Source organism: Drosophila simulans, chromosome 2R (assembly GCF_016746395.2).
Source record: "Drosophila simulans strain w501 chromosome 2R, Prin_Dsim_3.1, whole genome shotgun sequence".
Taxonomy (NCBI): domain Eukaryota; kingdom Metazoa; phylum Arthropoda; class Insecta; order Diptera; family Drosophilidae; genus Drosophila; species Drosophila simulans.
The window spans coordinates 7,522,567-7,538,589 of record NC_052521.2 but is presented as its reverse complement, the minus strand read 5'-3'; the positions used below and the strand labels follow the sequence as shown (position 1 = coordinate 7,538,589).

Below are 16,023 nucleotides of genomic sequence, written 5' to 3'. Positions count from 1 at the left end.
TAATTATTTTATCAACAATCAGTAAGAAACTAAGCGCTTATATTAAATAAGCAAAAAATGATAAGTAGACAAATTATTGTATTAAGATCCTCATTATTGACTCATAGTATCATAGGATAATATAATGTCTAAATATTATTTTTGATTTATATTTATAATTTTGATCGGAACACGTTGTCTGGCAAAGGGATTAATCAACCCGGCTACAGATGCGTGGCGAATCAATTCAGTTAGCGAGTTCAGAGACAAGGTCTTCCATCGTTTTTAGCCACTGAAAGTCGCCCTCCTGCCAATTTGTGGGTGTGAAGGCCATATATTTACTTAGCTCTTCGTGTGGCTGCTCCTCCGCCAGTTGTTGTTGTTTGATTTGGGCGCTTCTATTTGATTAGGCCGCCTAAGCGGGCTACGTGCTTGGGTTAATTTGTGGCCCCAAGTGTTGGCCCAGGGTGCAAAAGTCATTGTTACTGGGTGTACATACAAATGTATGTGCGTCTATCTCCGCCGATGTTTGTGCTTGTGGTGACAGCAAATAAATCGCACGCATGTGCTCGACCAGCAGTCAGCCACTCGCAGATACACTGCACTCGAAAAAACTCGTAGTCTTTTATAAAAGTATATATGATACCTGCCAAGTCTTGCTAAAAAGATAAGAGTAGTCTAGTCATCATGAAACTTAAACTACACCATAAAATAAATTAATTTAGATACGTTAAATGTGGCCTGTTAGTGTCCATCTTCCATCAAATACAAAAATTATATCACTTCTTATTTAGCTTTTATGACTAGCATAGTAATTTTTCCAAGTGTCATACACAAACAATAACACAAATACAAAAATTGTGCATAGCACGCATAACAATGAGAGAACATTTCGAGTTTTGCGAGGGGGTGGCATGGAATGGAAATGGGCCTAGACAAACTACTTCTCAGCTACTTAGTGATAAATATGCTGGCTAATCAAATGGGAACTAGATTTGCGGATTAGCTGCGACACGAAGTTCGTTGGCCAAGTTACAAATCCCCCAGCTAATTTCACTTCATCGCCATTGACACGAACTTCTGGAATTAATCTCAAGTCCTGAGATGTTTAGTGTCATTAAATGGCATGGTTTCAAGTTCAAATAGCAAACGTTCTTACAGTATTATCTGATTAATCCTATATGGAATGTATTTAAATAGTAATCTGCCAGAAATATACTATAATTTCGTTCGCAATAACTTTGGAGACCATCAATCTTTGGGTCACTCAACCGTACCCTTTGACTCGCCCAACGCAATAAAAAAATCAATTTTATTATGCCCGGATTAGGCCAACGCACCCCAGGGTATACATCATTCTACCTCTTCCATCAGCCATAATATTCTAGTTGGTCAAAAAGTAAAGCACCAGCACGGGCCAAAAAGGACATTTGTCTTGAGTGGACGGCGGTCAGTGGAACCCTTGGACCCCCGCTTCAACTTCATATTTGAAATACAAACATAAAAGTACAGATTTGCTGACTTCAGAGCATAAACCAAGGCAAACATAGTCCATATAAACAGATTGTTAAATATAGTTTATGCCGCAGGCTCAGAAAAAAGGAAATGGGCTCCGACTTTTCATATTTCTTTTACGATTCTGCGAGGACGTCGAGCTGAATGAGCAGAAGCTTAGTCCTGGGAACGGGATGCGATTTTATTGCTCTCGGCAATGGGGATGGGGTGGGGGGTTGGGGGTTGGAGATGGGTATGGGGATGGAATCAATGTCGGGCTTCGGTTTTATTATTTGCATACTGCTTTTATGGCCCCCATTTAGCGATGAGAACCTTCCGCCGCCCGTTTAATTCCCAATTAATTTGGGATTTGGCCAGTGCTCTCCGACCAGTTAATTAGATGGCCATAAAACGGCCGCTAAATGCCGACGGCCAGGACGTACAGCATCTGCCGCAGCTTTTGGCAATAAATGCGTTCGTCACATGCACAAATTAATTACAAATAGTTGTTTTTCCCCCTGGTCCAGCTGGCAAAACGATAGTTTGTTGCATATTTTATGGACTGGAAATGAAAGTTTCAAGCACAAAAATGCAGCATTACAAAACACAGCAAATTGGCGACTCATTAAAGGCCGAATGGTATTTTTCAGCTTTTGGGAATGTGAAATATCGTGGGTGGTGGTAGTGGGTCTCGCAGGTGCGAGAGAAATGAAACTTTATGCTTCATAAATAAACAGAACTATTACCCCTGTTGCACGGCATTTTGGTACCACTTTGGTATACATACTTATTATAAACATACGAAAAATATTTATTTGTGTTTGGCTTAAAAATTGGCATCATCTGGGAGAAATGCGATATGCATTTTTAAAACATCATAGATAAAGATTCCTTAAAATTATTGTTTAATATTTTATCAGGACTTCATTTGAGAATTTAATTATTTTTTCTATACATGTTAATATAAAAGGTGGAAGGATTCCTTTCATATATATATACCAGCTGAATAAATATAGAATTAGAAGAAGATAAACCACCTCGACATGGAAACTCCATTGATTGTCCACAGCCTATTCTCATTTCATCACTGTAATTGCGTTAGACCTAAATACACAGCTCCATAGAACTGCAGGATAGAAAAGCCAAGGATATCCAGTGTAACCCGTTCGTTCAATCAGGACTTATTTGTATTCACTGACGTATTGGGGCTACGAATCCTTTCCAAACTAACTCTAGTTCTGCGAATGCCATTATTCGAACTACAGTAAATAAACGAACGAAACGAACCCTTTCGGGTATGGCAAACCGCACAAAAGAAAGCAAAGCAACGAATTTGCGGCGTCACGTGCAAATCGAGGGGATTCATTAATACGCATTTGCTGTTTTGGCCTCAAGCAATTACCCCGAATTTTCGGGGGTTAACATGGTCAGCTGGCTGGTGGTGGTGGCTTGTAACGGTAACGGATACAAGCGAACGAAACTGTTGCGTTAATGAACTTATGAGTGGGCACAGATACAGATACAGAGGCGCTACGTTCAGATACAGATACAGATACAGATTCAAGTACGATACGCTGACCTACCAACCTACAAACGGCACAGGCAACAGTTTCGAACCGCAACATCGAGTATACGACATGTTGGCCGCACCGGTGACGTAGGCGTCGGCCAACAGGGCGGGTGGTTGATATTGTTTGGCGGCATCCATTTGGCCCGTATCGAGAAAACAACACATTTTCGCTCGAGCAACGAACGCCGACGATGATGTTCGCCGCCGTCGTTCGGCGTCGCAACTCTTGGCATTCGAGCGGATTCCGCTCACTCGCTCGCCAACGCTGCTGCTGGCCGCTACGTGTCCGCTCCGCTCCGCTCCGTACCGCTCCGTTTCGTCCCGTTCCCCAGAATCATTCTGGCCGTTTTGCGCGATCTCAGCCAGTTGGATAAGAAGCCGGCGGACGGCGATAATAGCCTCCGTTCGAGCGTGAAAGTTATCAAAAAGTTGAAAACCAATGCGGCGCGGCGAGGGATAAGGCTAAGGAAAGCGATCTCCCAAAACAAATAGCAAAGATCGTTGCAATTGAGTGTATTTTTGTGTGCCAGTGCATCTGTGACGCTTAAATAGCTGTGTAATCAAATAGAAAATAAGAGTTTAAATACTCGGCGAGCAAATTGAGCAAACAAACAAGTTTAGCAGCCAACGAAACAGCGAAAATCCAGTCGGAAAGGTGCGTGCAAGACTTATTTAAATAAATAAAACAAGCCAAGTTCAGCTAAGTACATTGCAAATAATGCATTACCAAATTTCGCTGGAAATTTATTTACGCGAATGAGAATTTATTTTTGTTGGAAAACGTTTTCGGCCTTTTTGGCGGCGGAAACAACGTCCGATTTTATTCGATATAACAGCTCTATATGTCTGCCCCTGCATTGGATCTATATAAATATATGCGTGCGAGGCACGGATGTTTTGTATACACCACAAAACAAATTCGTATTTATAAGATTTTATTTAAATATTCAAATATTCAGTTGTTAACGGCTCGTTAAAGCAAATTGTGCAGCATTCTTGGCCAGCAGCAGAACATAGCACAGTATCGTTAGAAATCCATCGCTTTCCCATGCTCGATTTTGATTTGTAAGTAAAAGAAAACAAAAAAAAAAAAAAAATAGACCCAAAATCGCAACCGGCGAGCTTTCCATCGAGAAATTCAAAACTAAAAAATCATTATAATTTCCAAGGAATGCGACGAGTTAGCGCCAACGACAACAGAAATGTGCTCATAAAATACGAATATATAGAGTGTTTATTTTAATCAAACTCTTAGATACGCGTAACGAATCGATTGATACCCACGAAAAGTGCTGTCAGGAAAGGAAGTTCTCATAAATTTGATATCTCCTCGAACTGCGAATGCCATTTTTCTCATTTGGCCTACAAAACCTCAAAGACAGTCCTTATCGCGAGTCATAAACAACATATAGCCTTCTTTGTATGGAGAGTACAAATGTCAGTTTCTTTAAGATAAAGTTCCCGAGAACCTTGCTGAATTGTGTGCTTAAGCTAGAAGCGCCATATTTAAAAGATAATATTTCAACAAGCTACAAAATTTAAATGTCAGTTATTGCACCAAACATTAATATTTGCAATCAAACTTATAGTGCTGAAAGTTTTTTCAAACTGTTTTGATATGCTATATAATTATGGACTGTTATGAATAGTCTACATTTACTTATTTAACATATAATGAATAATTTCTGTTGCTTTTAGCAATAAGCTTGCAATAAGAATGGCATGACTGAATTGTGCCCTCTTTAACTTGTTACTAAATGTGCAGTCTAGTTGGCAAACGTGAGGCTGAACTGTAGACCATCTACAGGGCATTGAAACGTGTTGGATTCCTTGTCCGAAAAGTATTTTCATGGGCGGAACGTGCTGGGTATTGTCACCAGGGGCAGAGGAGTGATACTGAAACCCGGCCTATTGGAGGGAGGAAGGACTGCCTGCCGTGCGTCCCACGCGCCCTTTGCGGTTGTCAAACCAATTTGCTGAGCCCCCTTTCAAACTACGGCGATATGGCAATTACAACCAGTAGCAGCAACAGAAACAGAAACTGAAACGGAGACTCCAATTTAAAGCAATGACAACCGGGGAGGGGGATGGCTAAAGGGGGGCACAGATATATATGGGGCGAGGGGAGGCAAGGTTTGTGTACGTGCCTGAAATTATATCGCCTGGCTGACATCCAAATTGGGGACACAACTTCTTCGGCTCCTCCTCGGCAGATTGAAGGGCTAGGAATGACATTTGCATTTGGTAAATCAATTACCCACCCACATTTCACTTCGCCCCAAGGTCGTGCTCTGCACTTCACACGTTTGCACCGATCAATCAGACATCTGTTCATCCATATCTGCGCAACAATTGCAGGCCGGGCAGCTCAATCTGTTCGATTGGTTTGGGGCTAATCCCAAAGACAATTCCATCGGCGGCCCTGGTTAGCCATGTTGGCCCGGGTGAGCTTTTCTTGGCCATTTCGCAGTTGACAAATGTCAGGGATGTTGCAAACAGATGACCCCAACTTCCAATTTGCCAGCCAGGCTTTGTGTAGTAGAGTAAAGTACACAAAGCTGCTCCAGATGCAAGCGCTCGAAATGAAGGTCAAAAGTGGGTGCACTCACGCCGTGAATGAATCATAAAAATATTTGCCATGGGATTAATACCCGCGTTCATTTACTGAACCCACAATAGATAGGTACAATAATCCCCCAGCAATTCGATCCTTGATAAAGCCGAATGAACAAAGATCTTCTTTTTCAAAGCCACCGTAATCGCAGTGTATGTAATACCCCTTCTCAACATTTTGAGAACAAGTTCTAGCTCAGCGCAAATCGAAAACGAACTTGTCAAACTGCATTTGCTTGATAAATGCGAATGACTTTAAATGGCATCAATGTGTCGTTAACCAGAAGTCGAATTCAATTCGATTTTCAGCAAGTTAAAAGTATTCGTTATTCACTAAGTTCTGCAGCGCCAGCAAAAATCCATTTGGGTTAATCAAAGTCCGTCGAAATGAAGCCCTTAAGCAATTTTTAATTGATGGAGGTGGAGTAAATGTCAAGAACTTTTGCTTAATCGCAAAAAAACAATATCCATTGTTATAACATCGAGATTTATGTATTCGTTGGTTGGTATAGATTAATGACATTTTAATCAGAATTAAATTAATGAAAAATTCTAAGAAATATTACCTACTACCTTTAATGAAAAATTCATGAATGAAATGCTTTATTGTACTAAAGAACTTCAGATGACAAGTTATTTTAAGATTAATACACAATAAATTTATAATGAATATTTTTTTGCAACTTTTTTGTGTCATTAGCGAGATAATGAGATTTAAATTTCATCTTAGACTGTTTATAATAATAGAAGTCTAGACTTTTTGTATGCGACTTCAAGCAAAATACTTTGGCTCTTTATATTGAATTATTTGTATTGTTATAAACATTATTTAAGGTTTTCTATGACAGAATGTTTTATAAATGAAAAGCTTCAATGGCAGGGTAAAATGTGAATAATTCAAATATTTGGTATAAATCAAAAAGCATTTTCAGTTTTGATTGAATAAATTGGTTCCGATATAAATGTATTTATACGAATGATGTGCAGACCCTTTTTGTGCAAAGGGAAGCTGACTTTTGATAATTTAAAGTCAAATTGAATAATAATGGGATCACATTTCCCATGATTAAATATCCTTAAATTTACCTTAAAGTAATGTTGTAGGACCAAATTGAAAGTGAATGGCGAACAAGTGGAACACAAATTACCAGAAATATTCGGCAGGACTCCACTGCTTATGGCCTGCCTTTCGTTGACTTGGCAACTATTTATCATGGGCAGTTACCTACGTCCAGAATTAATTCACTTTTGTGCATTTCGCGCTGCATTTCCGTGAAAATTCTTGGGAAAGAAAAGCGAGCAAGAAACGGTAAACTTATGTTGAAGAAGCGAAAACTTTTGTTCCGGCACGAGTTGGCAAAGTCGGAGAACAAAAAGTTGGGACAGGAACCTACCGATTTCCCCTGCTTGACCACAACGAACGGCGGCGAGTTCCTGCCCAATGGGGCATTAATTAATTTGATAGTCCTCGACTGTCAATCCTTGAAGTATTTACATAAATTCGACATTAATAAACCACAAGCATAATGCCCGGAAGGATCACAAATTGAGTGTGAAATTTTACGCACCATTTAACTGGAAGGCCGACGAAGTAGAAGAGTAGAAGTAGGCCTGGGCTAGGCGATTCTTTCTTAAGGTGAAATACGGCCAGAAATTACAGCATTCGGGGCGCAAAGCATTTAGCCCGGCTGTCAATTACCCAGAAATAAATTATGAACACGCCCACGACGTCTGTGAGGAGGCCAAATGGAGGAAATGGAACCAGGCCAGAAGTAGAAGTGAAGCCAAATAGACATGTTCCTTCGTCGTCCTGCGTGCGTCCGCCAGTGCGCAGACATTTTGGAATTATGCTGATATGTTCGCACATGTATACATAATGTACGCTAGGAAAAACGCTTCAGCAGGGCGCTTTCCCGATTTCCCGATTTCCCTTTTCCACACTTCCCCCAAAACCTTTTCCGGGGGCAAAAGAGTTTCGTACTCACTTAATTGTTGTCTCGCATATCCCATTCACATGTGCCGCACAAAAGATGACAGCGGAATTCATCTTAAGATGTTGCGACTTGAAATTATTTTCGCGAGCTCCTCACTCGCCAGGATTAAAAGCATTCGCTGCTGGCATTCAAGTGGTTCAACATCTCGCATTACCACCTAACCATCCATGGGTTTTAGCCCGGCCAAAAATATTCCCGGGGGTGTCGCCATTTTGGCCAAATACAAGCCCGGAATATTTTTGAACCAATTCAAATTGATTGCGGTTTGCATATTTGCTGATTCTCAGCGCAAATATTTTCGCGCTGTTTTAAACATTATGAATTCTGCAGTTGGGTAAACAAGCTTAAACTAGTTTATATGAAATGGAAAATCATTTAAATCGTTTTGCGAGCATTGCATGTGTAATTAAGTTGAGATTAACTCTTCGAGGATTATCTAACTGAATGTGTGAAAATTATGCTTGATGAGTTAAAAAATTAGTCAATTAGTTACTGTTTTTCAGCGTCACTCTTTAGTTTTAGTTATAAATAAAAAGATTAATATATTGAGTAAATATAGTTGATAACACTGAAAACTCTCAGATATGTTTTGATATGTTTTTAATATTCAATATTTGCAGTAATCAAAATATGGTTTTTACTTACTCAAAAGAGGTGCATATTTGCATAAACTTTGTGTTTTGGCCATTCGAAGCCAAAAATAAATGTGGGCAAGCCCTTTTCCGAGTACAAAAAATGCCCCTTTTCAGTATTGATATCGAATGGCATAAATACATTTCGCCTTTCGCCAGCCGAGTTCAATAATATAAAATATTCGCCTGGCATATGGCTTGGTCTTATGCCCCATTCTCATTCTCAACCTGATGCTTGCGAAGGACCAACCCATACACATGTAAATGGCACGCACACAGCTGCGCCGGGATGTGTAAATAAGAGCGTTAGACTTCAGGAGTCGCTGACAAGGATGGGCTCCTCCAGCGCTTCTGCCTGGATTCCCTTTTTCTGCGCCGCAGCCGTCATCTTGGTCTCATTGCCAGCGTTTTGTAAATGAATAGAGGCCCGCACACACCAACACACACGCACACACACACTTGCATGGGTCCCAACACTTTATGTTTGTTTACAAATTCGTTTCTCACTTTTTCGCCTCTTCTTTGCACATTCGCATGTGTGTTTATATGGGCCAGAACACACACACACACGTATGTTTATTTGCTATTGTTAACCTTACCTCAACACACACTTTTATGACATTCAACGGCAACGCGGCGTATGCGTAATTATGTCGGTGACGTCACAAGCCGCTAGATGAGCAGACCATCAAAGTTCCAAGTTAATTTCTTTCTTAGTTTCGGCCGCCAGAAGTTCTTCGTGGCAACTTCAAAGCTATTTCGCTTGCTAAATGAAAACTTTTTACGTTGTCGGCTTTTGCGGCCAGGAAAACCCTTCACAAACTGTTGAGGGTAGTTTGTTTTTGGGGTTGGAGGAGCGACAGTGGGTGGGGCTCGTGATTTGATCCCCCCTTAGCAGGCAGCGCTGAATTTTCAATATAATTTTCCCATAATTTTGCACGAAATTGAAAATTTACGCCCAACTTTATTTTCGCTTTTAATTTGTGCGGCGCCTTGACTTTCTTGCAGCGCCGTCAACTGAGACACACCCTGTCTTAAACAGGGTGCTACGTACACGTGAAGAAAATTTATTGTTTATAAATTAGCTTAGGGAATACATATACATCTTATGAGTAACTTACTAACTAACTTAACTAAGCTAAGTAACAAAAACCAAAGAGTTTTTATACTAAAGTAAGGTCATCTTAAAAGTGCGATACCTTCAATTCATGCTAACATTTTTTTTAGTGTATAATACAACCCTGAGCATAAGAAACCTTTTTTCTTCGAGTGTTTTAACATGTGTGTATGCCTGATTATTAAAATTTGCATACAACACTTGGTGGGGCGTGAGTGTCAAGGGGGCTAAAATTTATGTTTAATTGTAATCAGATTGATCCCCCTTTTGGGCCAGAGGATTGGGGTGTGCAATTTGTATAATTGATTTAACATTGCGTGTGGCCACGAGTCGCGGATATAGCTCTTAATTGAAGAAAACTCCTGGGCTTTCCCCCGCGTAAATGTGAAAGTTAAGGAAATAGGTTAGCGAAAGTCTGCTGGTAGTTCCTTAGCGAAATCTACATAATAATTTGTAAAAGGTAGGCGTCTTTAGTTCTTAGTTCTTCTTGCCCCAGACTTGATTCGTGACACATTTTTGTTTTCATTTTCGTATTATTATGCCGCTGTTTGTGGGGCTTTTGTTTGGGAAGTCCCGCGATAAGGCACGTCTGGAATTGGGTCGTGTTTTGCCAAACGTTCGTGGCGGAACTTTCCTTTTCCCCGGACAGGTTCGCACTTTTATTAGCCAGTGGCATGGAATTCCTCGACTTTGGCCCAAGTTGCTGCTCCACTTTTCCACTTTCCCTTGGCCGAATATGATGGAGCTAACAATAAAATGTGACATTCCCTGCCAAAATTATTTGCTTTTCGCTCTAGGTCGCGGACAATTGTTTGTTGGTCGAGCAAAGGGGAAATGGAACAGGAAACGCGGCAGACCAACCCTTCGAAAAAGGCACCCAAAATGTTGTAGCATACTTTCTGGCGCAAAGTGGACCAAAAAGGCAAAAGGCTAAAATAAAGCTTAGCACTTTAGGGGATTTGTGTTGATGTTCATTTGTCGCTTTATTGATAAGCCCTTCCGAAATGGAAGTTTGACGTTTCCCTATTCTTCTTATTACAAAATAACAAAATTAAATAAACTCGATTTAAATAAACAAGGAAATCGCTGGAATTGACAGCAAAAATTGTCGTGTTAAATAACATAAAAGTTTGTTTTATTTTTGAATGAAAGCTATTAATTCTGTATAAGCCAAAACTGTGAGTCAACAGCAAATAGCTTGAGGTAAACTTACACTTTCTCCTCACTTTAATAAATGGAAAAGTTTCCAAATCTGTATACAAAGCCCTCATTTTCTGGACACATGAGGGCTGTAATTAAATTGCCAAAAAAAAAGGCAAAAGGGAAACGAACATGAAATAGTAACCCAGAGAGTTGCAGCCTTCGACACGAAAGCAATTTCAAAGCCACCTTTTGTTGCGGCCATCCATAAAATATGAAACATGGTAACTAAACAGGAGAACCACTCCAACGGGCGGTGGGCGGTGGGAAATACTTTCGCAACATTGCGGCCGTAATAAATGCAGAATTGAAAAGTGCACTTGAGGCCCTTTGCATCGATATATCGAAAAATAATGCCAACACTTCGGTGGAGTCGAGACCCAGCCACTTTCCAACGACCACCACTTTCCCTGACCTGGCACACATATAATTTCGCCCATGCTACTTTTCCGGGCTTCCGTGAGATACGGATCACGGATGCCACGTGAAAAGTTTGGGATTGGGTCCGTAACCCAAGCTTGAATAACTTTAGCCAAACACACGTTGGTCGCTTTATCCTGGCCAACATTTCAGCGAAGGCATTTTGGGGCGTCATATTTTAATAAGCTGATTTTATACAATTTTATAAATTCCTCAATAAATCGATATGTGTGCTTAAAAAAAGGAAACTTAATACCGTGCTCTGCTGTTTTAAAGGATTTTACGCAGCTTACATGTAGATGGCAGTGCACTGATGTCTAGTTCCCTTCCAATTTGCTAAAATACCTTGTCAGCTGGCGGATAAGCGAACAAAGAGCTGGATGCTCCAATTACCGTGTCCCTGTTGATATTGATTAGGCCTACGAGCCTGATAAATTCATGAGTGTCTTCCAAATTAGAGATTTCTGGCTCTCCATTGCCGCACTTTCGGGCCAACAAACAATGGGCTCAGCAAAAAGAACCTGCAGCTCAGGACGTGCCACGACTTCACCAGGATCCCTTGAGAACCGCAGCACTCCACTCCACTTTCCGACATCCTGGCTTAAGGACCTGCCCCACTTACCTCGCCACATACCCTTACCCCTTGCAAAAAGTTTCACTCAACCTGCGTAGCTTGTCAATTCAAATAGAATTGGAAGTGCGAGCTGCTCAAATTAAGAATGGAATTAGTGAGCACTCAATTGGTTTGCTGAATTCATTTCGATCGCATTCAATTTACTTTCCTGCAAATAGCTCTTATAATTATAAATTCATTTAACTGCTTCCACTTCCATTAAACTTTTCGGGATTATGCTGTAACTTATCCACTCGATGGCTAACATTACAATGAGGTATTGAGTCCATTGTGGCTGCCATTTGTACATTAACCATTTGAGGACTCTATTTACTGCAATATAGTTTGCGGTTTGGATTGAAATTGGCAAACTTGCCGCCTTCTGTTTATATTTTTAATGAATGTATATACTTTAAACTTTCATTGTATTAAATTATGGGGTAACTAACTAAAAATGTTTCAATTTGTTCAGTTTATCATTAGTATAACAACGAGTTTTTGATTGTTAAAATTGAAAGCCTTGCTCGACTGAAACTCGTTATTGAGTTTCTAGTAAAATATGCATACACAGCACCGTGCACTAAATTCACACTGAATAATTTAGCTACCAATTCCCCCAGTTGGCTGGCAAACAAAACAAAAAAATGGCCCAAAATTCGCGAAAGTGGCCAATTGCATATGGAAAGAGCATTTCCGCTTCGTTGGACGCCCGCCGATCAAATGGCATTCTTGTACTTGATGTTTTTTTACGCTTTCTTGCCAATGTTTCCCCCTCACCAGCACCCTCCCCCCTTTGCAGCCATTATTCTCTACTACCATGTTGGTGAGGAACCAGGACTAGAGCGTTTCGTTAGCTTCAAACGAGCATTTCGGGCCCGCCAGCAAAAAGCTGTTCATAAATTGCATGTTGGCTTTTGTGTTGGCATGTCGCTCCCGAGGACCCCAAGGATCCCCGACAACCCGAAGACCCCTTCTTATCCACCAACCAGGTGAATGTGTGTGTACTCCATTTGGTTTTTTAATAGACCCTGCTCGCATTTAAACTGTTATGCTCGGCCTGGTCTGACGCTCTGCCCCTGGACTGGGCACAAAGGACCTGCTCCTGGCTTTATCGTTTAAGCCAAATCAGTGTCGAGCTCTGCCACATACGTGTATTCCTGCCGCAGGTGTCTGTGTGGGTGTGATTGGGGCAGTGGTGGTTGGTTGAAATCGATGGCTCTGGCGGCTAAGTTTAGTATGAATTTACAATTTCAGTACCTGCACACGGACTCTGGGCACCATAAATTCTGAGGCAACTCCCACGCGTCGCGTGGGCGATTCTCGACGGCAATTAGCACCAGCTCATGGACACATATTAATCGTTTGCTGGAGCAAATGTAATTAAAAACCGGTTAATTATTGGAGTAAATACTAAGCTAAAATTTCCCTGCTCACACATACGATAAAATATTAAAAACCCATTCGGTGCGGTTAATTAGCAAAGGTAAATAGCACTGTGTGTATTTATTTCATAACATTTAATTTTCGACCGATTGCAAAGTAGCGTGGGCTGAATTCGATAGCTGCCAAAAGTGCTAAGTGATTTATACTAACGATTAGAATCGAACACGGCATAAAAACAAACATACAAAGCATTTCTAGCCGGGCTGTTCGATAACGTTTATATCGCCTCCATTACGGAATGACAAATGACGCGAAGATACGACTCGGATGTTGATGGAACGGGCAAAAATAAATTATTACCATTCAAAGATATTAACAGCCTATAAAACGCTAGTTCAATAGTTATTTCTGCCAAGATAAAAGACATTTTCGTTCGCTCAAGGCGATGACAAGAAAACAATAAAAGGAAATTATTAAGTAGCAGTATTGGGATTCCAGTACTTATAATCTGGCTAATAGGAAAAATAAAATCATTCTGAGATATGTTAAGTGATATAATATTAACTCATTTATGCTTGGGAAATTAATAAAATATAATTGGAAATTATTGTATACATTTAATAAGTATTATTCATTTAACATTTTAACAGAGAAAGGGTATCCTGAAATAGTTTTCTTTACATTTTGTTCGTACAAGTTATTTAATTGGTTATTCCTACAATGGGAAACATTCAATTTGCCGCAAACTCTGGAGGATTCAGGCGCTCGTTCTCAGGAGTCTCATTAGCAATACAATTATGTGTGTCTTTAACCAAAATCAACTGCTTCTGGCCATGAACTTTGGAATTATTTAAAGACCAACCAATTGACCACTCGAACAATTAGCAAAGCAAATATAACGAAAAAAGTGCAATTCAATCATGGTGAAATAAAATGCCAGGCAAACAAATTACTCAATTAGCTAGTGAAAAATTTCGAACAAATTTAGCCAGTATATCGCGTTAATGAGTACCAGCAGCATTCGCCATGCTCGTATTAACTATTCATTAATTAAAAAGCCACAGCCCGCTGTCTGTGTTAGTTGCAGCAATTAAAATGAATTTATACCGGAAATGGAAAAGTTCACAGTTTACACTCGCTGCTGCTGCTGCTGCTGCCAAATCAAATGGCATTCTGCTGACTGCAACACATGACGTATACGCAATGCGGTCACAGTTATTATTGGGTTGGCTAAAAGCACGTGTCCCTGTATGGGTGAGTGGGCCAAAAGGAAGAAGCAGAACACAGCCCCGTTTTCGAGTGTTTATTAGAACTATTTTCCTGTGGTTTCAGTTTGTATTGTTATGGCCGGGTGTTAGTTATTAGTGCAGTTCGTTGTTCGTCCTTTGGCTTCTGGTTTTTGGTTGATGGTGGCTGTTGGCTGTTGGTTGTTGGTTTGTTGCTTGTTGAGGCTTGTTTCTGCAGTTAGTCGTTATTGCGGCTTGTCGTGTCAAGGGTTGGCGACAAATTCCCCCCTTGCTCCCCTATCCCCCCACCAACCAACCATCAAAGCCCACAGTTTCTTTCTTTCGCCCGCCGATGCGACATTGTTAGCCGCAGTTGTTCGAGCCTTCAAGCGTTTCTCAACATTTGTTAGAGTCGAAAATAGTTCAAAGGGAAGAGCCCACCTGCAGGCAGCATTTTGGCTTGGTTTCATTAATTTGCATATTTAGCAAGTCACTCGAGTTTCACGCGGCGCACTTTCAATTTCCTCGCTTTTCCGCACTTTATTTTTAGCCAGACAGCCAGCTAACTGCACTTGGCGCTCATCAAAATTCACTGTCGGAAGTGGTTGCTGCTGCCAAAGGAAATCTGCACTTGACTCCGTTTGCTGTACGTACTTGGCCATTCGAATCTGCATAAATACTATATATACACAAACAGATAAACATATAGCAGATGCTATATGTGCAGCGTGGTCGGCGGCAGATTGCTCCTGCACTGCGGCATCAGCTTATGCAAATGACCCAGGCGGGCTATCTATCATAGGTCAGCAGATTATGCTAATGCCCAATATCTCGTTGCCTTCGAGAGCGGAGAAGGCAAACGTATCTATTTCAATATTCAGTGAACCTTCATCGGCTCAGGAATCTATCTATATTCGAATAGCTTCGATTCTAGAAGTCATTGCATTGGCATTCAGCAGTCAATTAGGGAATGCCAGAATAAACAAACAGGATACTGGGGCTTAAAAGAACTTTTAAAATTTATTTTAAAAGGAATACATATTTGACATACCTTAAGCTAAAGTTATTCTATGAACCTATTTTCTACTTTTGAAATATAAACTTATAAGTTGCACATACTTCCGACAATTCATGGGTTGTTACTATGCATGTGAATTGTTTGCAATGAGTTTGGCTATTAACTTGATTGTAAAAGCAATAAATTAAATAAGTTACACTTTCATCAATCATTGCCTACAATTATAAGAATTTTAGGTTTGAGTTTGAAAAGCATTGAAATAGATTTAAGTTAAACGGCAAACTACTCAGAGGTTTCAAGTCATTTCCAGGCAAAGTTCTGCAAGAAAAACTTTGGAACTTACGCTTGGTTGACTTGCAGGCGATGATGAAAGGATTTTGGAATACCACCCTCATCGCTATTAAATGCACAACGAAAACAGTTATTATCAGGGATTCTCGATTTTAACCCCGTGCTCCTCTGCACTGACCCCTCTTTTGGGATATTGCCTCTTTTCATCTTATTCTTAACCTCGAAATCAATTATTCCCAGTTCGTTTAAATCATATTAATTATAAATTGAGTATAACGAAGCGAGGCAAAGCCGCTTAAAGAAAAGCGGAACGGAAATGCAAATTTACCCAGACGCTGCTGGCCGAATTTCTGATTACTTGACTTGCATTTCAAATTTTCTCGGACCGAGATTACGAAAGAAAAAGTTGTTAGGCCAAAAACTTTGAACATGGAAATGCAATTCGCCACCGTTAAATCAGCTTAAGCCTATTT

The 16,023-nt window shown here is 40.4% G+C and overlaps 1 protein-coding gene across 1 annotated transcript in view; it reads left to right on the top strand.

Annotated features, from left to right (window-relative positions):
* The first annotated feature begins 3,497 nt into the window (after nt 1-3,497).
* Nucleotides 3,498-16,023, top strand: part of LOC6733830 (potassium voltage-gated channel subfamily KQT member 1) — a 39,279-nt gene continuing 26,753 nt past the window's right edge. Inside the window, exon 1 of the mRNA XM_044922499.1 lies at nt 3,498-3,698. The gene's annotated coding sequence lies outside the window, so the exon portion shown is untranslated. The remainder of the gene's footprint in view (nt 3,699-16,023) is intronic.